Here is a 25,020-nt window from a genome sequence, read left to right as displayed (position 1 = left end):
GTTAAACAAACTCATTTCCTCATTTTCTGTATGGATGACAGTGTTAGTCTGTGCATGTGCAGCAGCAGTTTACTGGGACTTAGAACTGGTTTTGGTAGCTTCTGAACAGATCAACTCCTTACACTGATCTGTGGCTGTAGATCGTAAGATCATAAGAAATTGCAGCAATGATGGCTTTCTCTGAAGTAGGTTCTGGAAAAAATATGAGGTGGTACTGCTGGTTTTGGGTCTGATTTTGGCTTAGGTGCTGCAGAGGCAGCAGCAGTGTAGGTGAATAAGGTTATTTTCTTCTGAATTGTTTCTTGAGCATCTTTCTGCAGATTTTGTTTTTTCTTTCTCCTTCTTGTCCAAGTCCCTCAAATTTGAATGCTTCATATTATCAGCATTGTTCTTTAGATGCAGAATGAGTTGTAATCTTACAAGCTATGGCCACCTGGGAGGAAATGGATATTTGTCCCAGAGAGGGAGTTGTAGGAATCAGAAGAGAAGACTACTTCATTCATCCATAGGGGCAGATTGGAAGCAAAATACCCCTTTGTATTGCACAATAGCTCTAGTAGTGCCATCTGTCAACCACTAGGGGACTGGTGAGGGGGCAGTGGGGTAGAGAAAACCTCCTTTGTAGAAAGGTAAAGCATTGCTCTTTTACTACAAAATATAAAAAATTAATAACAAACATTTTCTATTCAGGGAATTCAAAGTTCTGGCATTAGAGGATTCAGTGTTTTTAAGTTACTGCAAAACAAAAATAAAAATAATCCCCAAATATATTTTGGTAATACCAGAACAAATGTGTTTTTAATCAATTTTTCTGAATTCTGAAATTAGAGTTTAAGAGATGATGATGATGATGATGATGATGATGATGATGATGATTAATTCATGTATTTACTGGTGGGTGAGCAGACTAGTAAGAAATGCCTTTGCAAGGCTATATTCTCTCCCTGTTGTTGTCTTTAAAAATGTTTGAACCACTTTCACCTCAATCCAAATGCCAGGGCTTGTACATGGTAGAGAGGCTTCAATGTGCAAACCATTTTATTGAAAAAATGGACACCCAGTAACAGGGTTTTTTTTTAAAAAAAATGCCCTGCTGCAGAGCTCTTGGTCTCTCGATGGACTTATGGTGCAATAAGAACAAATGAGGTTATGGTTTATCAAGAGCTTTATTTGAAAGCTAGGTGTGCACAGCTTCCCTAAGAAGAAACAAAAGAGACGACTTCTTTTTTTTAACAGCCTCGGTGTAGTAGAGATTAAAGAGAGCAGCAGTGAGCAGTTAGCCCAAGATCCCATATTCTCCCACTCACAGCCCATGGGAGCAGGTTAGGGATGTTGGAGAATTCTGACAAAAACAGAAACAGGAATTCCCGATGTTCACTTATTTGATACGTGTGCAGACTAGAAATCAATCCAGCAAATATAATCAATATTCACTTTCAATCCACAAATGATGCATAATTGATTACATTTTCTTTCCCCATTTGCATTGCATTTCTTTTGCCCTGGAATGAATGGGGTGGGATAATGAAACATTAGTGCAAAGTACACCAGTGAAGGCATTTTCTCTTTTTTAACCAATCTGTGTTTATTGATGTTTGATTGAAGGTTTTGATTATTATTTTTAGTGTTGTTTTTACTGACTATTTTTATATATTGTATTTAGCCTCAATATATTCTTATGAAAGTGCAGATTATAAATACGTAAATAAAAATAAAATAAAAGTTCGCCACAGCAGACTGAGAGTCAAATAACATAGGTTTGGGCAGTAGATGGGCTGCAGCGGAACGGAAACAGGGCCGCATCCGATGAATTTAAGGTGGTGTGGGAAATGATACCTTCTTAAATCCCTAGGGAAGGGGTACAGTACAAGAGAATTCACACATGCAGCCAGAGCACACTGCTCCATTCCTTCTTGTACAGCTGCTTGTCTTCCCATATCTCCCCTTTTCTCGTAGTGATGGCCATGTGTCTCTTGCACATGTACGCTGCGCCTGTTCAGCCCAGAAGTTCTCTGCATGTGCTGTCTATTTATTTTATTTATTTATTTATTTATTTTATTAAGCTTATATACTGCCCGACTAGCAAACAGCTCTCTGGGTGGTGAACATAAAAACATATACAATAATAAAATTACAGGATCTAATACAACAAGTCTATGCCCAAATGCTCCAGCAGTTCCCAGATGTTTACATCACTGAGATGTTCTGAAGGGGCACTTTGGGTAGTTTCCCATGCCCCTGAGGTTCAGTTGGCCTCCACCAACCAAGCCTTTAGTGTGGTAGACCCTGTGGAACTCCCTATCAATAGAGGTGTCTCTGAACATTTTAGACAGGATTCTGTAACAGAATTTTCTCTATAATCAATGCAGTATTTACTGATGATTTTATTATTGTTTTTAATGATGTTTTTGTTTTGTTTGTTTAAAAAAATTGTATCTTTGTATGTTGCAAGATGCCTTGATGTAGTTCTGTGAAAAGCGTGGCTTATAAATATAAATAATTTCTGTCTGTCTTTGTGTCTGTAAAGAATATGAGCATGCACAGAGTACCTTATTCTTTGTTCTGCTAATTCCCCTTTTTCTATTTTCGCTCAAGGCTAACCACAAGCCTAATCACAAGGTATTTTTCCTGTTCTTGGTAGAGACAGAGATTTAATGTAGGTGTGAAATAGAAACAGGACTGAAGCTGAGCCCCAGTGTCATGCAAGAGAAATAAATTTATGAGTCTAAATTTTGAACTGAGGAAGACTGTTGGGTTGAAATACTTCTGGCTATGGAAGATATTTCTCTAGTGCAAGCTGGATATGTCAATCTGACTTAGGATGCATGGACCACTGCCTTGAAAATATTATACTGTATATTCTGCATTTATATGCTGTGTAAAGATGTGCACGATGAAAATGTCGACCCAGTGTGCGGCAGCTGTGAAAAAGGCAAATTCCATGCTAGCGATAATTAGGAAAGGTATTGAAAATAAAACAGCTGATATCATAATGCCGTTGTATAAATCTATGGTGCGGCCGCATTTGGAATACTGTGCACAGTTCTGGTCGCCTCATCTCCAAAAGGATATTATAGAGTTGGAAAAGGTTCAGAAGAGGGCAACCAGAATGATCAAGGGGATGGAGCGACTCCCTTACAAGGAAAGGTTGCAGCATTTGGGGCTTTTTAGTTTAGAGAAAAGGCGGGTCAGAGGAGACATGATAGAAGTGTATAAAATTATGCATGGCATTGAGAAAGTGAATAGAGAAAAGTTCTTCTCCCTCTCTCATAATACTAGAACTCGTGGACATTCAAAGAAGCTGAATGTTGGAAGATTCAGGACAGACAAAAGGAAGTACTTCTTTACTCAGCACATAGTTAAACTATGGAATTTGCTCCCACCAGATGCAGTAATGGCCACCAGCTTGGACGGCTTTAAAAGAAGATTAGACAAATTCATGGAGGACAGGACTATCAATGGCTACTAGCCGTGATGGCTGTGCTGTGCCACCCTAGTCAGAGGCAGCATGCTTCTGAAAACCAGTTGCCGGAAGCCTCAGGAGGGGAGAGTGTTCTTGCACTCGGGTCCTGCTTGCGGGCTTCCCCCAGGCACCTGGTTGGCCACTGTGAGAACAGGATGCTGGACTAGATGGGCCACTGGCCTGATCCAGCAGGCTCTTCTTATGTTCTTATGTTCTTATGTTCTTAAAGCCTTTGCATGTATCAGTTTGTTTATGTGATATTGAAGGAAGACATAACTACTGACTAGTTTTGGCTGTAATACTTACTTTACAAAACAATTGTTTTAAAGTTGCATGGTTAGTGTATGTAAAAAAAATGTGGATTAATAAAACTTGACTTTCACATGTACAGGATCTTTTGGGGAGAGGAGGTATCAGGGAATATATACTCTCTTTTGTTGCTTTTCTGGGTTTTATATTACACAAATTAGGAATACACATAAAATAATGCACATTGGGGCAGGAAAAAAAATCTTGACATCACATATACGTTGATGAGGTCTGAACTAGCAGTGATTGGTTAGGAATGATCTTGGGGTTCTTGTGAATGGCTTGATGGAAATGTGTACCCAGATTTGTACACAGATATGAAAAGGGTGAATTCCATGTTAGGGATCATTGTTAGGGATCATTGGAAAAGGAATAAAAAAGAAAGCTACCAACATAATATATTTACACAAATTGAAGGTGCTGTGGTGTGACCACAGTTGGAAAATTGTACAGCTCTGGACATCTCAAAAAGGATATTACAGAATTGGGATTCTGGGGAAAAGGGCAAACAAGATTTTCAAGGAGCTGGAGAAAATCCTCTGGGGAGAGGTGACAATGTTTGTGGCTTTTTAATGTTTTTTAAACAGGCTAGTAGTGGAGGACATGATAGAGGTGTAGAAAATGATGCATGATGTGGAAAAAGTGGATAGGGAGGAGTTTTTTGTCCCTCTCTCATAATGATCCTCTCCCCACAAACACTACCCGAAAGGGAATGCAGCCCTCTAGCTGAAACAGATTCCCCATGTCTGGCTTAGAGATTTTGGGAGATGTGAGCAAAGACCACCAATCCTAAATCAGCCTCATGTGCTGATGGCACAATACAAGGTCCTGATAACTTTTAAAGATCTTCATGACTTTGGCTCCTTGATGGACTTGGATTCAGGGTCCTCAGACTATGGAGGTTCAGATTTAGGGGTGTCTGGCTTTCGTGTTTGGGGGATCTCAGGCTCAGGAGGTCCTTGTTTTATTGATATTGCTTAGACCTAGTACCTCCTTGGCATGCCTGGCCCATCAGTCTCTGGGTCTGGGTGAACTGGGATTTCTATTTGAGCAGGAGCTGTGCATTCTCAACAGAAGTTCATCTCTCTGCAGCAGTAACCAATCCTCCTGCATTCTAACTCTGTCTGCTTCCCTGGGGCTGGGCTTTAAATTCTACCTTGAAGTCCAAAACTGTGATGTTTTGAACTTATTTGGCCATAAATTATGGTGCTACTGCCTTTGCTTTATTCCTCCTATAATTGACAGTCGTGGTAACTGATTTATAACACCCCTTTCCCCCACTTTGACACATATCCTATTACAAGGAAACCATCATTGCTAAGCTTCTTCTCTTGGTAAGTTTTAGATCTGATCATTTGTCCAAAAGTTTTAGATCTGATTGCATCATAGCTTTTTGTGACAAACCCCTGGCCTTGCCCCCACCAAGCATTTTATTCTGCCCCCCAATCCATTTTGATGGTGGCAGCAAAAAAAAAGTGGACACAACACAGTGGTCTGATGGGTATCCAAATCGTCCCTTCTGTGGTCATCTGACTGATCATGTTTTGAGTGGGGGGGGCAACAACTTCTATCCTCAGATGATCTGCATGGATTACCTGAGGAGAGGAGGAGAGTGGACTTCTGTGTGCAATATGTGTGAGTGTATGAGACTCTGCATGTGAGAGTATGTGGCTGCTACACTCAGGCCTCATCCACACTGTATATTTAAAGCAGTATTGTAGCACTTTAAACATCCATGGCTTCCACCAAAGAATCCTTTCGTGTGTTAAGGGTTGTTAGGACACCCCTATTCCTCTGACAGAGCTACAGTTCTCAGAGTGGTTTAATGACATCCCAGGGAACTCTGGGAATTATAGACAAATTCATGGAGGAAAACATACCCTCTGTCAGAGATGTATGCCTCTGAACATCATTTCCTGGAAATCACAAATAGGGAGAGTGCTGTTGCACTGAGGTCCTGCTTTTGGGCTTCCCATAGGCATCTGATTGGCTTCTGTGAGAGAACAGGATGCCTTTGGCCTGATCCAGCAGGGCTCTTATTAGGGTTGCCAGGTCGGAGCCATCCAAAAACCTGAGAAAATGGGGGCGGGCCCTAGTGACGTCAGGGGGCGGGCCCTAGTGATGTCACGGGGCGGGCCCTAGTGATGTCACGGGGCGGGCCCTAGTGATATCATTAAGCATGATACATTGTATCAACCACAGTTGCATGCCATTCAAAAAAAATTCTCTGGAGATTAAAATAGAAATCTTACCTAAAATAGGGTGTTCCTAGGTCCATCTGAAGTGACAAGGTCATTCTTTCTCACAAGCTTAGGGTGATGCAAAATGGAAATGGACTGCCTTCAAGTTAGTCCCAGATAGGGTCTTCATGGTAAGCAGTATTCAGACAGAGGTGGTTTACTATTGCCTTCCTCTGAGTCTGAGAGGCAGTGACTGGCCCAAGGTCACCCAGTGAGCTTCATGGCTGTGTGGGGATTTGAACCCTGGTCTCCCAGGTCACAGTTCAACACCTTTAGGGAACATTTAATCTAGCTTCCTTGCTTCTGGCAACAAGGGTTTACGTGCCCTCAGGCCAGGCCATTATTGGAAGGAAGGAGCCTACTGTTGCAGAGATGTTAGATGGGAGCACAGATGGATGCTCCTGAAGGCAGCAATTATAAACATGCTTATTAAGGAACTAAGCCCCATAGAACTCAATAGGACTTACTTCTGAGTAGATACGGTTGCAGCCATGTTAAGGACAAGGGAGGACATTCTAGGCAAAACAGACAAATAATTGGGTGTCCGAACAAATTAAACCAGAACTATCACCAGAAGCTAAAATAATGAAACTGAGGTTATCATACTTTGGACACATAATGAGAAGACACAATTCGCTAGAAAAGACAATAATGCTGGGAAAAACAGAAGGGAGTACAAAAAGAGGAAGGCCAAACAAGAGATGGATTGATGCGGTTAAAGGCACCACTGACCTATTGGCAGATAAGCTGGTGCAATTGTTTAGTATCAGGAGTCAGCCAACTGTCAGAAAATCTGTAACTGTTCTGTTCAGAAAAATTCAGTGCTGCAAATCACCCCCACCTCACCCCAGTAAAATAAAATCAGGAATCCAGGGTATATTCTCCATTTCTGTACATCACAACACCAAGATATCACTGCTTGGGAGCTCTATGAAGAGGCTATGTAGTATGCAAAAGGCTAGAATTCTCACCCTTTTAATGTGTTTGTGTAAGTGTAATACATATCAGTATATATTGATATACACATCAATATATAATGCAATATATATCACCAAATATAACACATTGATTAAAGAGATACAAAAATTTGGCATCATTTCCAAACTTAAATAGTAAAAATAAAACTACAAAAAAAGGCACCCACAGAACATACAGGTGAGGCACGTGTGTGAGGGTGATGATCTGATGGCCCATGGGTGGGTGGAGGCGAACGGTGGCAGCGGAGGCTAGGCTGGGCCAGCCTGGCTCTCTTAGCCCTGGCCCGGACTCGGAGCCAGTTACCCTGGGGCTCAGGCTGCTGCAGTCTCTGGTTGGGGGCAGGGGGGCCCATTGTGGCCGCTGCCATGGGTGGAGGCGAGTGGTGGCAATGGAGCCCAGGCTGGGCCGGCTCCCTCTTAGCCCCGGCCCGGTCCAGATTCGGAACCAGAGCCAGTTCCCCTGGGGCTCAGTCAGGCTGCAGTCTCTGGTTGGGGGGTGCATCACACGGCCGCTGCCGCGCCCAGCTTCTCAAGACGAGGCCCACGCCAGCGGGTGAAGCCGGCAGCCGTCCTCCTTTCTCAAGCCTTCTGCTGAGCCTGCAGACCGCGTCGGCCCATCTCGGCAGCGGTTGCTAGGAGACGGGTCAGACTCGGCTTGTCAGCCTCAGCAGGAGTCGTGGAGGGCAGGCCGGGCCGGCTCCTCCTTAGTCCAGCTGGTTCTCCTGCTCCGGACAGCCGGCCGCTTCACCCCTCCTGCTTGGCGCCGCTGGGGGGGGCCCATCGCGGCCGCTGCTGCCCAGCGGCGCCCACAGCAGGAGGGGTGAAGCCGGCGGCCGTCCTTTCCGGAGCAGGGGAACCGGCTCCGGGGCTAAAAAGGAGCCGGCCCAGCCTGCCCTCCACGGCTCCTGCTGAGGGAGCGGGCAAGGGCTGCTGCTGCTGGAGAGGTCCCTCTCCCTCACTGTGGCGGCTGCTCAAGTCCTGCCTGCCTGCCTGAGCAGCCGGAATGATAAAGAGCGGAAGTCAGCCAGCCGCAGCCCAATGTATGCGTGGTCAATCACGCATGCGTGGCTGAGGGGGCCAATGAAAACCGGAGATCCACCTTTTTAAAACAAGTATTGCCGGAGGCCGGAGACGGCCCCTTTTTCCCTGAGTCTCCGGCCGAAAACCGGAGACCTGGCAACCCTAGCTCTTATGCTCTTAGGACCCTTCTTCGAGCTGTTCCTGTGCTCAGTGCCATGCTGATAAACTAGGCAGCATGCCAGCTAGTCTTTCTCCACAATGGGAATGCTGTACAAAACCATCATAGTGGACTGAGCTGCAGCCCCCTTCTTGTCCTTCTCTGTGGTGTGGCAAGGCTCAACCAGGGTGTAGAACAAAGTAAGATTCAGGCTGGATACAAGGCAAGGTGGGACAAGGTGGGATAACCCCAATGAAACACTTTTGGGTGCTTCCAGACTGTCATTATTTTGGGGTGGGATTCCATCACATGCCAAGACATCCAGATCACACAATTAGAATTGACTGGGAGTCCTTGCACAACAAACCCGCTTCCCCAAAAGATCTGGCTTTTTTTGCAGCAAGGAACATGAGGGGAAAATGCACTGGAAAATGTGAGATAACACTTGCTTTGACACAGTGCTGTCTAACTGTTGGATGTTGTATCTGGCGCAAGCAGATGCCCCGGATGCAGAACAGTATAGTGACAGGCTAGATGCCAGTTGAAGCAATGAGCCAGACAAGCAATAAGTTTTAAGAGTTACTTTACTGACAATATATCACAAGCTCTCTCTATACAAACTCCTCGACCCCCACACCGACTGGCCAGATCTGCTAAGTCTTATAGATAAGGCCAGCTGGTTGCCTTGGATACTTGTCCTTGAGATCTGCACGGACTCTGTGCTTCTTGGCCTTGTAACTCTGCTGTGGAAAAATACATTCAGGCACTCTTTCTTTGCCAACACCCCCCACCTATTTTTCCATAGCATAAACCTTTATCATTTACATTACATCTTTCATGTTTCTTCTAACTTTTGTTATCACAATTACAGTTACATTTCTTGCAGTCACTTAAATTACATTTCTCCACATGATACATTTCTTTTCTTCAGTTTACATCAGCATCATTTGTAATACAGTTACTCCATTGCAATCTCAGCATCATTTTCATTATATTTCTTTCACCAATTATTCCCATCATCCCACTTTTTCCAGTTACTGAAGTCTATATGCTTAATGGAATTTATTTTAAATCTGACAGGTGGAATACCTTTGGTTGTTCTCTCTGATCTGCGTGGTTGTATTTCTGTCTTAGTGTCTGTGTCTGTGTCAGGCGATTCCTCAGTTTCTCTCTCAGAGCTAGAACTTGATTCACTACTGCTGCCTGTTTCTTCTTGTTTTATAGGTACTGTATCTGCCTGTTCTTGTTCATTACTAACTTCAGTGTTTCCCAACTCCACATATGTTTTCTCTTCCCAATCCTGCTCTATTGCTTGCACGCTTCTGCTTAACACCACAGACCTTTGTTTTGGCATCCAAATTCTGTAATACGTGTTTTCAAATCCCAGCATGTACCCTTTGTCTGCTCTCCTTTGCAGCTTCCCTGTCCTTTTATTTTTGGGAACATGTACCCAGCATTCTGCTCCAAACCTAATCAAATGTTTTAATCTGGGTTTTCTGTCATACAATTTCTGATAAGGAGACATTCCAGTGGCCTTATGGAATATTTTGTTTTGAATGTAAGCTGAATACAGAACACACTCTCCCCAGAAACCTTGTGTTAAAGAGGAGTCACACAGCATTGATCTTATTGAGTCCTGAAGCAACCTGTTCCAGCGTTCAGCTAACCCGTTCTGATGAGGACTATAAGGGGCTGTTAACTCCTGTTTTATCCCTCTTTTATCCAAGTATTCAGTAAAAGAGTGTCCTGAGAACTCTCCTCCTTGATCTGATCTTATTCTCTGTATTTTGACACCAAACTGCACTTCAATTTTTGTAACAAATCTTTTCAGTTTCTCTGCAGCTTCACTTTTAGCTTTTAGTAAATAAACAGTGCAGAATTTTGAAAAATCATCAACTATTGTCAGGAAATATCTTGCACCCCCCTGAGTAGGTTGAAATGGCCCCACTAAATCCACGTGTATTAATTGATAAGGTGCATTTGTACTGGGCATGGCTTCTTTGTTCTTTGCAGCCACAACTGCCTTAGTTTGTTTACACACGTGGCAGTCTACATATTTTTCACAGTTTCTCAATGTCACATCATTACTGTTCTCTGTTGTTTTCACCACATTTTCATATCCTATATGGCCTAGTTTTCTGTGCCATAAATGAACACAATTATTATGGGGTTTCTTATTAGCACACATGAGTACATGATTTGTTTGTTTCACATGTAAGAAGAACAATGAGTTCCTCACTATTCCTTTCATGAATATTTTTTCTCCTCTCATTACACGCACTGAACCCCTTTTGAACATTACTGTGAACCCCATTTCATTGAGTTTCGACACAGCCATAATGTTACATTTGATATCAGGAACAAACAGCACATCTGTCATAATGGTATTGAAACCTGCTAATTTCACTGTACCCCTACTTTTGATCTGTTTCTTAGATCCATCAGCCATTATTACATGATCCTCTACGTCACAAAATGTATGAAACATAGATTTATCTTTGATTATACTATTTGTTGCCCCACTATCAATTGCCCATAAATCTTTACAGTTATTTCCCTGCTCATTGTTAATACATTGCTTATTCTTACTAGCATAGATCACCTGTACACATGGTTTTCTTCCTCTTTCTCTTCTTCTTGCTTCACAATTCCTTTGAAGATGTTGCCTGGAACCACAAGAATAACACGCCTTTTGTCCATACAGTCTCTCTTGTGCAGCTTTGTTGTTCTGTTTTTCCACGTTGTGTTTAGACTCAGTCTTTTCCTGCTTTGCCATTTCCTGCCTCCTTTGGAATTCTTGTAAAAGTTTGCCTTCTATATAATCCATATTGAGATTTGCATCGTCCATTGCTTCCAAAGAGCTCACCAGACTATCATAACTTGAATCTAGTGAAGATAATGTGATATACACTTTTTGCGTTTGAGAATGTTCAATTTCACGTTCTGACAACTCAGTAAACAGTCTGTTTATTTCCAACAAATGCTCTGACATGGTTGTATCTCCAGATAAGCGCATCTGATACAATTTTCTGGCAAGATATATTTTAGAACTAGCAGTCTTTTTCACATGAATATTTCTTAAAGTTTCCCAGGTTTCCTTTGCTGTTGTTGCATCACGTACGTGCAGTAGTTGAGAATCATCAATAGCAAGAACAATTAACGCCTTTGCCCTCTCATCCAGCCTTCTCCAATCTGCTGGAATAGGCACCCCGGCGGGTGGGTCTTCTGCGATAGCTTTCCACAGGTCTTCTTTCACTAGAAAAGCCTGCATTCTCTGTTTCCAAGTGCCATAATTTTTCCCTGTCAGCCTTTCCAAGGGAATCCCGGCCGATAACGTAACAGACATACTTTCACTTTTCACAGTTCACCGCCTTTGTAATTAGAGCTTCTCACCTCTGTCCTTCAGTCAGGTTTTTTTTTCCCACGGCTCTCTCACAGCTTTCAGCTCAGCTTTCGGTTTCTCCGTCTCTCTGCTGTTTTACTCGCTGGTCTGCAGTTCTGGCTTTTCTCTGCCGCTTTTCTGCAATCCTCTGCTCCAGGTAATCCTCAGCACCAGGTAATCCGCAGCACCAGGTAACCATCAGCACCAGGTAACCATCCTCTGCTACCACTTGTTGGATGTTGTATCTGGCGCAAGCAGATGCCCAGGATGCAGAACAGTATAGTGACAGGCTAGATGCCAGTTGAAGCAATGAGCTGGACAAGCAATAAGTTTTAAGAGTCACTTTACTGACAATATATCACAAGCTCTCTCTGTACAAACTCCTCGACCCCCACACTCACAAGTGTCTGCTGGCCCTCTATATAGATAAGACCAGCTGCCCGAGCCTAGGTTGCTTAGCAACGTGTCCTTGAAGATGGCTCGAGCTCTGCCAACTTTCACTTCTAAGTCACGTAGCTCACTTGTGGAAATTTAACCTCTGCTTTCTCGGTTTAATAGCCAACACACATAAAACAAACAAACAAACAACAGTTGTGTTGTTTACTGACATTGTTAACTGGTTAGGTGGCATTTTAATGACAAAAGTGCTGGATAATAATAATAATAATAAAAATAATAAAAATAAATCATATTGTACAATAGGTATGCTCACAGCAGAACCTTTTTCAACCCAAGGGTCATATTCCTTCATGAACCAATTTCTGGGGGCCGCATAACTGTAGTGGGTGGGGCCAAAGCCAAAAGTAGGTAGGGCAGTGAATGTGACTCTGACTTTTATATAAGACACACCAAACCTCAGAAGTTTCTGTGCACACCTGCACATTCATATGCATTGAGGCATTGTGGCTCAGGGATACATTCTAGCCAAATCACTCTTGTCAGTGCGGAGCAGAGCAGGTGAGAGACATAGCCTGGTGAGGGATGTGGCCTGTGGTGAGTCCTGAGGGCCTGATAGAGAGACCTGGGGGCCACATCCAGCCCTCAAGCCTGAGGTCCCCACCACTGCAGTAGACCCATTGATTTCAATGGGCTTAAGTAACTTATGACCATTGACATCAATGGGCTTAAGTAACTCTCAGGAATATAACTTATTTGGATATCACCGTTTTCATTTATGAACTGAATGTATACAGTCATCCCCCCCATAGCATCTCACAAAGCAAAGAGGATAATTAAAATAACAATTTCAAAATAATGTAGGCACCTCTGCCGAATCCCCCCCCCCCGTTTGGGTAATTGTGGGTCTTTTTTTGTTCTGAATTATGGAGGATCTGAATGGGCCAATTAAAGACTTGGTGATTACATATGTCCCTTTATGTTATCTTGTTGCTGAATATTTGTGGTTAAATTATATACACATGCACACACACACACACACGTATATTGATCACATTGTTATATACAACTGCAATAAGATTTCAGATATGGGGAATTGTTAACTCATAAATAAATAAAAATACAATATAAAGAAAAGAAAGAACTATAAATTTTGAATTGGGTCTAAACATAATTTTCTGCTCCCCTCTGTTGCCCAGACTCACATTATTCCATCAATTTATATTATTTATTTATTTCTTTGCTTGTTTATTGCATTCTTTAGTTGGTTTATACAGAAATGGCTTATCTCAAAGCAATTTAAGATAAAATGCCACAGATAAAACAATTAAAGCCAGAAAATGTAAGACTGAAAAATGCAAAAGTACATAAAATGTTTATCCAATTAACATATGGATGACAAGTCCTACCGTCCAACTAATAGATGAGCACCACTGCAGTGGCCAACTTCATTACCAAGCTCTAAGTAAATAAAAAGGTCTTACTCTGGCACCTTAGAGAGCCAGTGTGGCATAGTCATTAAGGTGTTGGACTACGACCTGGGAGACCAGGCTTCGAGTCCCCACACAGCCATGAAGCTCACTGGGTGACCTTGGGCCATTCACTGCCTCTCAGCCTCAGAGGAAGGCAATGGTAAAGCCCCTCTGAATACCGCTTACCATGAAAACCCTATTCATAGGGTCACCATAAGCCGGAATCGACTGAAGGCAGTCCATTTCCATTTCAGTCTGGCACCTTAGCCTGATTTCCCTTTCTGATTTCCAGTTCAACAAATGTCCACCTTTTGCCCATTCCATACTGGTGGGCTGGCTTTACTTTGAAGTGCTATTAATTTATTATTTCGTTTCCTTAATGCAGGTTTTTTAAAATATATATATAATGCACCCTGTTTCCTACCTAAGCAAATACAGGATCCTCCCTGCCTTCAGGTTTCTATGCTTGCTCAACCCTTGAAGCCTGCTTTCTTTAGTCCTGCAGTGATTCTTTTCCATGCTTGTTTGTCTACAATCTTGGGGGTGGGGGCAGCAGGAGGATGGAGGGGATACAAAATACTGGAGGTAGCACTTCAGCATCATGACTGTAGCCATGGATAGTCTTATCCTCCATAGGTTTGTCTAACTCTCTTTTAAACCCATCCAAGTTGGTGGTCATCACTACCTTTTGTGGACATCTGGTGCCATTTGTGGGAAACTGAAAAGATGGGTGATCACAGCAGCCCAGCAAACATCGCTGCACTATGGCTGCCTGCTTGCCATTGCAAGCATGGGACACCCATATAGGGGAGACACCAAGGGGCAATGTCCCCTTCCCAAAGCTGAACCTGTCAACGTTGGCCGAATATTGATGTCAGCCATCTCCATTCCCCATCCACCCACACACTGCTATGTTAGCTATAAACCTGTTCAGAAGAGAGCTATTTTTTGGTCTTTAAGATATTGCTTTTTCTTACCTTGCCAGTCTTCATCAACATCTTTTATCTGTGCTTTGTTTCCATTTAAATCACAGCCCTTGAAAAGCTTCTCTCAGCAGTTTGCCACATGTGGATTAGGAAAAATGAAGCATAGATTTACTTCCACGTTGCACATTGAATGCTTTTCATGGGTGGAATGTGTGAAAATCAGAAGTGATTATCCTTGTGGCTTCTTTTATATGTGTAACTGCCATCTCTTTACTCACAAAGATACCCAACAAGCAAAATATAATTAAGGGTCTGGCAGGGGTGAGGGAGAAAATAATTCAGTTCTCATTTAAAGTCGAATCTGTCAAATTCACACTTTCAGCAACAATGTAAGGATTGTAACACAGCCATACTTTGAAATTTGCCCTTATCTGAATTTTGTGATGCAGTTTTACCCAAACATTGCATTAGGGGTAAAAGTGCATAAAAATGAATATATAACATACAAAAATGCATTATATTAGATAAAAACATTAGACTAATGTTTACATTATTAAAACCTGGATAAAATGTATTTATTATGAGAACACACTAAAATGTTGAAAAAAATCTCAAATTACTGCAGAAATGTGGAGAACTGAATTTAAGACTGAAAAATTGAGAAACTGAGAGAACTAACACTGACAGATCCTTCCATCCCTAGGGTCTGGGGTTCTTTCTCTTCTTCCCCTCCCCCAGTGTAATTGTTTGCCAATATATTTAATTAAGTTGGTGGCCTTAATTTATCTCAAATCAGCATTTTCAATTATCTCACTCTGTAGGTAAAGGTCATAAAGATTGATGTAGCTGTCTTGCCAGCTGATAACCTAACCATGGTTAGGGGATCAGGAGTGTCCAGAATCTCTTTTTGCATGCAAATGTTCCCCTCTCTTTCAAGGTTAGAGATAACCATTGTTAAAAGTGGTGTCTGCACTGGCATTTTTGCTAACCATGGTTAATTCCAATGTGCAGTTTGCAACTGCATGTAGAGCCAGGTTTGCAAACTGATTTGAGCTGTGTTGAATGAAAATACTTATGGAGGTGTAATAATAACCATGGCTTCTTCCAAAAGTTAAAATAGGAGTAGGCATTCATGTATAAGAGGGGAAGAAGAAGTGGGGAGCAGCTGGAAAGGAATGCCCAAGATTATATGGTGCATCCCACCTAATAATGGTTAGCAGATTTAACAATATTACATGAACATTTCATCCCATGACTAGATATCACATTTCCCAGAAGGAGTGCAGATGGCACATTAGCTTCAGCTGTGCATAAGTGTTTCTGGACATTTTGAAAATCTGGGCATCCATTTTCAGGACTTAATTGAGGACTACACACACTGTAAATTGCAAACTGGTGTCTACAGGAGAAGGTCAAATCTATCTAAGACAGACTGAAACCCTATTGCCTGATGTGCCTTTTGTCTAACCAGAGCCACTTCGGTCTTGTCTGGATTAAGCTTCATTTGATTCACCCTCAGCCAATCTATTACTGATGCCAGATACATATTCACACAATTTACTTGGATTTATGTGGAGAGATAGAGTTTGGTGCTAAAAGCATACTGGTGATATTGGACCTCAAAAGCCTGGATGTCATCACTCAGATGTTGAATAACATAGAAGTCAAACTGCAACCCTGAGAGATACCATTGGTTAATGGCCAAAGAATCAAGAAAAATCTCCACACCTTCTGCAGTCACCCTCCACAAAGGACCAGAGCCACTGTACAATGGTGCCTCCAAATCCCAACCTATTTAAACCTAGTCAGGCAATCCAGAAGGACACCACAGGTGATGGCATCAAAAGCCGCAGAGAGGTTCACCAGAAACAACAAAACCACCAGGGATGTACTCTCTCTGTCCTGTTCCCTAAAAGGTTCACCTACCAAGGTGCCCAAATCTGTGTCTATTCCATAATCAGGCCTAAAGTAGGATTGAAATGGATTTAAATAATTTACATAATTCAGGGACCCCTAGATATGTAAAGTCAGTCTACAAAAAAGTGTTATTCGAATTAAGATTCTTTAAACCACTTGAAAAAATCCTATAGATTTGTAGCTTTTCCAGGACCCTCAGAATGTGCTTCAACTGTAAGCAAAATATTGTAGCAACTGTGCTATAATGTGTGGAGAAATTCAAAGCTATGTCATTAAGAAGGCTAGGCCTACATCTCCTCTTCTATCTAATGGACTGCTGAAGTGGCTTTTAGGTTTATCCTTGTGGCCAAAATGAAGATTTTTTTAAAAAAAAAGTTGGAAAGATTCATTTCTAAGAGAGTAATAAATAACTTTTAATGTGACTTTTTAAAATGATGCTCTACAAAGTCTATTTAGATAAGGGCCTTCCAGAGGCAGCTAGGTTATCACAAAAAGAGTGTTATCTGAGGCTTCAAGGAAAAACTAAAATTGATAAATGCTGAAAAACCGTCTCTTCTCTTTTTTCTCCCCCTATAAAGAGATCTGGAATATCTTGCCGAAGGATGAACTGAACTATTTTCAGGTGGTGAGAATCTAAGCATTACTATGGTGAGACAAAGCAATAGTCCTCTTGGCCCAATATTCTGTCTATAGACAGTGGCCCGGAAGATACCTTAGAGCAGCATTTCCTAGCCTGTGGGTTGCAACCCGCAAGTGGGTTGTAAAGCCTATGCTAGTGTGTCACAGGCTTTGTAAGTAAACTCAAAATAATTACTGCTTGCAATCCTTAACTGATTCGATGAATACTTTTTGTTTTGCTGGCATATTTATAATGCTGTGTTGACACTTGTAACCAAATGTCAGAAAGGTTCAAATCTTACACTTTAACACTTGGGAACTGCTCTCTGGTGGCTAGGGACAGAGAAAACTAAAGGCCCAAAATTCATGTGGGGAAAAAAAATCAAAAGGTCACCATACCAAGTCAATGTGGAATTGTGGGTTTTGCCATACCAAAAAAGTTGGGAACCACTGCCTTAGGGTAAGAGTCTTCAATCTCTTTGGACCAGTGGACACATTTTGAATTTTCAGAAAGTACTGTAGGCACCAGTCACAAGATGGCTGCCAAGGGGAGCATGGAATAACACATCATAGCTGCTGTGGGAGTGTGGCATAACTCAAAATTAGAGAAAGTACATTCGGTCATTGCTACCCCATCTCCCCATCCCCCAGACATCCTGATTGTGAAGATCATGCAATACTGATTGCTCACACAATAATGTCTAATGAGAACAGGGAGCATTCTCCAGTACCAGAGAAAATATATAGGGTGGCCACACTTCACTCTCTTGCTCATAGACATGCACACACTCACTGCACACATATCGACTATAGATACACATGTATCTGTATCTGTCTCTCACTCATTCATACACACACACTTTACATACATATCCCTCCCTCCCTCCCTTTCTTCTCAGGTTCATTTCTCTCTCATTCGCACAGATGACACAAACACATAGACCACACATTCATAAGTACCTCTCACTCTCCCTCTCCCTCCCTCCCTCCCTCCCTTCCTCCCTCCCTCCCTCTCTCTCTCTCTCTCTCTCTCTCTCTCTCTCTCTCTCTCACACACACACACACACACACACACACACACACACACACACACACACACACACACTCCCTCTCATACCCCCACATGATGGCCATGAACCTGCATGGTTTTAAAGCAGGATTAGACAAATTCATGGAGGATAAGTCGAACAATGGCTACTAGCCATGATAGCTATGTTCTTCCTCCACTCTTGGAGGTTGTATGCCTCTGAATACGAGCTTCTGGGAATCACAAGTGGAGAGAGAGCTGTTCCACTCACATTTGGAGATGAACTTACACTATTGCCAATAACTATTGGTAGCAATTCCAGAAGAGCCAAAGCAATCTTTGGGCTGTGTCTACCTAAGATCTACTCAAAGAAGAGTCATTGAAATGACTGGTTGTAAGTTAGTTGTGTCCATTAGTTTCAGTAGGTTTACTTTTACTGAATACAACCTTATCTTAAAATTTGGGACAAGAGACCTTGTTTACCTGAAAAGATTATTTGGGAACAGCAACAACAATCATTTGGGTATTGGTGGTAGTTGCTGAAGACTGTACCTACTGTCACACAGGTGGAATTGCTACCACTATCTCCTTCTTAAACATTTGCCACTGCTTAACCTATGTGCAAGTCATGAGCATGATAAGAACCTTAAAATTGTATTGCAGCAAAGTGTGATGTCATCCAGATAGTTGTGGACTACACCAACCATCATCCCTCATCATTGGTCATGCTGGTTGGGGTTGATGGGAGTTGTAGTCCACAACATTTGGAGGGCACCAGTTTGGCTACCTATGCCATACAGGTTCACACAAAGGTCAATGTCCATTCCACGTCCAGCAGCAGTCAAAGAGGTGACTCTGGTCACTCAGAAGCAGGGCATGAAGCAGGAAAAAAATCCTCTGTTCTTCATTCCCACAATGTGGTATCAAGAGACACACTGCCTCTGAACATATAAGCTTAATTTACTGCTCATAGCTAATAGCCTCAAAAGATGTATCCTCCTTGACTGCAGCCGACATTTTCTCATGAGTTCTCAAGGTCACTAGTTCTGAGTCCAAGTTGACATCCATCTCCTCATTGCAGTGTTAATTGTTATAATAAGATACATCTTCTTGTTCAATTATGCATACTGCTCAATGGCAAACCTTACAAAATCCAACCTAGACTCCTCCCAAAGTTCAGCAAGGCTTGAAGAATGAAAAGAAGAAGAAGTTCTCAGCATTAGTTACTATCACCAACAGTGTGTTCAAGTGTGCAGGTCAACACCACAGAACAATGTCAAAGCCTGTTAATATTCCCAAGTTTCTTTGTTTACTTGGGGAAAAAATCTAAAGCTACAGCTGTGTCAACGTTATTAATAGAATGGCACATAGCTCCATACATCTGGCCCATGTATGATACTGGCAGCATGAATAATTAAGATTTTTATCTACCTTAATAGCTCAGTACGCTTATGTTGCTGAATGTCTACCTCTTTCTACACTATTCACATTTTATTACCATTGATATACTGTAATGTGTCACTTAGAGGGGAAAAATAGAGAAGCATAGAAGTCACACCAACAATTTTCTTTCATGATTCCAAGGGAGTTCAAGGTCACACTCCTTTATATAACTGCTGGCCTTGCCTTACACTTTGTTCAATCTACTATTATTCCAAATTCCCTCGTTGGAACTGATCATCTGATGAAATAAATTCTCAGAGGGCATATGAAGCATTGTGACATATTCTTTGTTCCTGATCTTGCTTTCAAAATGTATAGGCCAATGAAATGCATATAACATAGGGATGAAACAAGCCCGTTTACTCTGAACAGTCTAATGTAGGGATGGGGGACCTTTGAACCTCCAGATGTTGCTGGACTACAACTCCCATCATGTCTGGCCATTGACCATGCTGGCTGGGGCTGATAGGAATTGGAGTCTGACATCAGCTGGAGGGCCACAGGTTCCCCATCCCAGGTTTAATGGACCATTCTCTTGGGAACTGGGTTGTGCATGATTTTGCAGAGTGTTGGGAAAGTTGTTAGCTGAACCTAAATCTAGATGCATAACGGGCTTCTCCTTATAACTGAGGAAACACAGCTCAGTGGTAGGGCCAATGCTTTGTATGCAGAAGTCTCAATCTTTGGCATCTCCAATTAAAATGGTCATATAGCAATATCAAAGGAAAGACCACTGCCTAATAGCCACTGTAATCAGAGTCAAGAAACATGGACAAACCCAACAGTTTGAACTATATAAGTCAGCATTCTGCATCCATAGACCTGAACATTCTCTAGCCTGAGCTGGGGGTTGGGGGGGATGGATCCTGATGTACTGAATGATTCACCTTGACCAACTGAAGACAGAAGATCAAGCTCTTGGTATTGCAACTCATCTGGCCAATCCACAGGCTTTATACTATCTGCCAATCCAATCTCAGGTAGGGATGGGAGGATCTGTCCATTTCAGTTCTCTTGGTTTCTCATTTTTTCCAATCTTAAATTCAGTTCTCCACATTTCTGCAACAATTTTGAGATTTTTTTTAAAAAAAACAACCTCATGAAAAATCTTAGCATTTTATTTTGAATTTCTCTTACTAACCAAATTTGTGCAGGCAGTTTTGACTAGCGCAGACATTTTTGCAAGCAATTTCTCCTAATATAAAGCATTTTTGTACTTTATTTTCACTAATATTTTCATTTTTATGCACACTTTCCCCTCGTACATGCATGTTTGTAAACATTGTTTGGTTGGAGAACTGCACTGCAAAATTTGAATAAGTGTGAATTTTGAGGGATTGCTGTATTTTGTTTCTCATACTATTTTGGAAAGTGCAAATCTGATAAATTCTGCTTGAAATGCAAACTGAATCGAAGTTCTCTCTCATCCCTAGCAGACATTTCTATCACGTTGACCACTAGGACCCCAATATATTTTTCCTGACCAGTCGCTGCTAATTCAGACCCATCAGTGTATATGTGTTATTTGGATTTTTTTTCTGCCCCAGTGTGCATTACTTTATGCGGCTCCCTAGTTCATGTAATATAAAACCTATAAAAAACAATAATAAAATAAACTACAAATTTCCTGAACAACAATTCCTGTACATCAGGGTTTTCTCATCCACTCTTTTGCCATGCATTGACAATGCAACTTTAAAACAATTGCTTTGTATCGTAGACAAAAATGGTGAGTGGTTGTGTCTTCATTCAATATCACATCAACAAATTGATACAGGCAAATACTTTACACATTATATGTACAGAACATCCAGTTTTCTTCCCCTTCCGCTAATCCCAGGGGATGGTGTTTATTTCCCTTCTGAATTTCTATATCTTCTTTCTTATGAAAAATTCAAAAGAACATAGAAAGCGCCCTGGAGAATGTAAGAGTGCTCAACTGGATGCATATTTGAAGCCCACAAGCAGGACATGAGAGCACTGTTTTGGTCGTGATCCCAGCAAATAGTATTCAGAGGCAATCTGCATTGGATATTGAAAAAACAGAGAAAGGAGGGCGGAGAAGGAAAAATAAACAGATTAATAAGCCAAAACTTTAATACTGTTACTGTTCCATGTTGGAGAAATAAAATGGCAATTAAAAATCCCCAAGGTTGGTTTGTGCCACAAGGTTGTTTATGAGTGATCACACTGAGAACTAACTCTTTCTGCTGTGTTCATCACTGTACCTTAGAGATCCTGGGTTTAGAACAGAGGTGAAACTCATCTCCCCTCCCCAGTAAATTCTCTTCCAAATCCTTTCTTGTGATGTTGTTTATTCACCCAATATTTATCAGCATTTGCTACCTGATTTCAATAAGTGAGTTTTGAAAGCATTTGGAACTTGTCATGCCATATTATTTATTAGTTGTGCAGCATCCAGCTTAGAAACGGGAAACCTCTGGTCCTCCAGATGTTGTTGGATCCCAACCACCATCATTGGTCAGGGTTGATGGGAGTTGTAGTCCAACAAAATTTGGAGTGTCTCGGGTTCCTTCTCCATGATCTGGACCACTGTCCTTTGTCTGCATGTGTGTATGTGTGTGTGTGTGTGTGTAAAAATGGGACCACCATGTCTCAAGAGAACATAAGATTTAGTTTGTAAGGATCTCCCAAACATACACAAGGTAAGACTTTACTTGTGTGTGTGTTTTTGAGTGAGTGAGTGAATGAAAGGAATTCATTTTTTTTTCAGTCAAAACAATGGCATGATTTATTTATAACCTGAGGATTTCTCACTCCTCTGTCACAAACTGTCAATAGATCAGTATAGAATTCCCTGCTCACCAAAGTTGATTAATCATAGTCTGCTATTCCAAACTTTGAGAATGGTAAAAATCTTGTTTCACTGAATTAAGCAGAAATGTCCATGAAGTAATATCACTTGCAAGACTAACAAAAAAAAGTTTGTAAGAAAGCACAGAAAAGAATGAAGGTTATGTGAGCAACTGATTTAGTAGGATGAATTGACATCTGAGTCACATCATGGCTCTCACTTTTGGTACAGAGAGAGTTTTGAAATGTCTTCTGTATAGAAAACACTAAAGTTGGATGTTGGTATCAGGCTGTCTGAGTTTGATTCCAGTGGACACAACCTGAAGACTTGGCCTGGAAAAAATGTGTGTGTGAAATGTAAAGAAAAAAGGAGAGTAATATGAAATATCAAAGCAGGGTTTTTTAATGATTGGACAGCTTGTTTGTAAAATGGCTTAAAGATAAAAGCTGATAACCATATGGCTAATCCTGAAGAACTGGATTTTGACACTCCTTTCCCCCCTCTTTTTTAATGCATTGGAGATTTTTCAGCTAATGGGACTATTTTAGCATTAGACTAGTCCAGGGGTAAGAAACCTCCAGCCCACGTGCCAAACTTGCCAGACCTCTCCATTTGGCCCATGGGGCCATTTTGAGGAAACCACACCCACCCATTCACCCTACACTGACATCATACATGCCTTCAGGCATGCGGCTGGTAAGGGCAGGGATTCAAATAAACAACCAGAAGCTTAAAGTTGGCTTCAGACTGTTCCTTTGCTGAAGCAGGGTAGGAGGTTGGGAGTGTGCCTTGTTCAAGTAGAGGGAAGCAGTTTCCACTCAGCTGAAACTGCTTCTCCCTCCCGGTGCTGTTCTTTGAAGCCACCCTGCATGGCTCCGTTCCACCTCTGACACTGGGAATGGAAAGAACAAGTGCAGGGAGACTTGCAGAGGGCAGTATTTTGACAGATAGGCAGGGCAACCCACCTGTCAATCATGTGGCATAGTGTAATTGATAGGTGGGTTGCCACACCCACCTGAATAAAAGGTTCTCCAGCCCCAGACTGGTCCGTAGTTAAACTGTTAAAATGAATGGTAAGAAGATGCAACACAATATTAAATTATTAGTCACCATTATCAAGTAACTCTTTCTGGAGCAGCACCACTGACTTCAGTCTGGCCCCTCCAGGCTTTCAAGGCCCTGCAAATCCATTTATTTTCATCTAAACTAGGGACAGAAGATAAGCACATAAGAGCATAAGAAGAGCCTGCTGGATCAGGCCAGTGGCCCATCTAGTCCAGCATCCTGTTCTCACAGTGGCCAACCAGGTGCCTGGGGGAAGCCCGCAAGCAGGACCCGAGTGCAAGAACACTCTCCCCTCCTGAGGCTTCCAGCAACTGGTTTTCAGAAGCATGCTGCCTCTGACTAAGGTGGCAGAGCACAGCAATCATGGCTAGTAGCCATTGATAGCCCTGTCCTCCATGAATTTGTCTAATCTTCTCTTAAAGCCATCCAAGCTGGTGGCCATTACTGTGTCTTGTGGGAGCAAATTCCATAGTTTAACTATGCGCTGAGTAAAGAAGTACTTCCTTTTGTCTGTCCTGAATCTTCCAACATTTCATTTGGTCACATATTAAAGAAAACTGACCTAATTTGCCTTTCCCCAGTTTTATACACACATTGGAACATAGTAATAAATGACCTGCACACTTTTGCAAGCGTTGTGATGCAGACAAAAATTTGGCCGGCCTGTGACCGAAATAAATAAATTTCATTTCATTTCATGCATACAAAAATGCATATTTTACCTGGAAATCTTACAAAAATTAGGGGAACGTGCATACAGAAATGATGCAATTTTTGTGCATGCACGTGTTTTTATGAAAATCCACAGTAAATTGGAGAAGTGCCCATTTTGAAGGAGAGCTGTGTTTTATTCACGCACTGTTTCAAGAAGTGTGAATTAGGTAGATTCGCACTGACAATGCAAAAGAAACACAAGTCTTCCTCGTCCTTAGTCATGCTGGGTTGCAGTGGCCCCAGTAGATGTCTGAGAAGACGCAACAGGGTGCCATCAGACCTGAGTGGAAGCAGTCAGGACATGAGACAAGGACATGGGGCAGGGAATGTGAGAGTTCATGAGAGTGGTGAGTTGGGGAGGAAAATAGTGTCCAGCTATTTGTTTTCCAGAAGCAAATATTTTGCACTACAGGCACGATTGGTGCCAACTGGGCCCTCCCACTGCAGTGAGTGTCTTCAGTGATGAGTTAATGGAGGTAAAAATGAGTCCTATGGCCCTTTCATTGTCAGCTGGGTATTTATGAAGACATAAGAGTGGGCTGTTCTTGGTGCCACCTACTGAGCTTGAACTTGTCTCAATTTACTCACTTTCAGAATGTCACCACTAAAAGAAACATAAAAGAACACCATTATGATGCAGTGGTCTGGCTTCTTAGGGGGGAAGAGGTGGCTGATTGTCCTCTTTCTCTCTCTGACTGGAAGGTTGATCATTGCCTTAAATATAGTCCCTGGCCCTCATTGCACTCACTTGTACATACATTTCCCACAACCCTGAGGGCACAGATTATTGCTTTGTCCTTTTTTTTTTTAATCAGATGGAGAGACTTGAGCCACTGTTGCCTTGCTTATTTAGCAGCCTTTTGGCTCAAGGTTTGCTTCCTTGACTTGCAGTTCTGAATCCTTCAATTTCACCCTCAGAAGTGAGCTACTGAAGAGAGTGTTTGCTTCTGTGAGAACAGAGGTGTGCAGGACACTCCCACCTCATCCCAACAAATGTCACCACACATAGAAACCCTTTGAGATTTCCTGAAAGTTCCTCAGATGTTCCTCTTAAGCAAGAACCACTGTTCAACATCACA

Source organism: Rhineura floridana, chromosome 16, assembly GCF_030035675.1.
Source record: "Rhineura floridana isolate rRhiFlo1 chromosome 16, rRhiFlo1.hap2, whole genome shotgun sequence".
NCBI classification, from domain to species: Eukaryota; Metazoa; Chordata; class Lepidosauria; order Squamata; family Rhineuridae; genus Rhineura; species Rhineura floridana.
Note: the sequence above shows the minus strand (reverse complement) of the source record.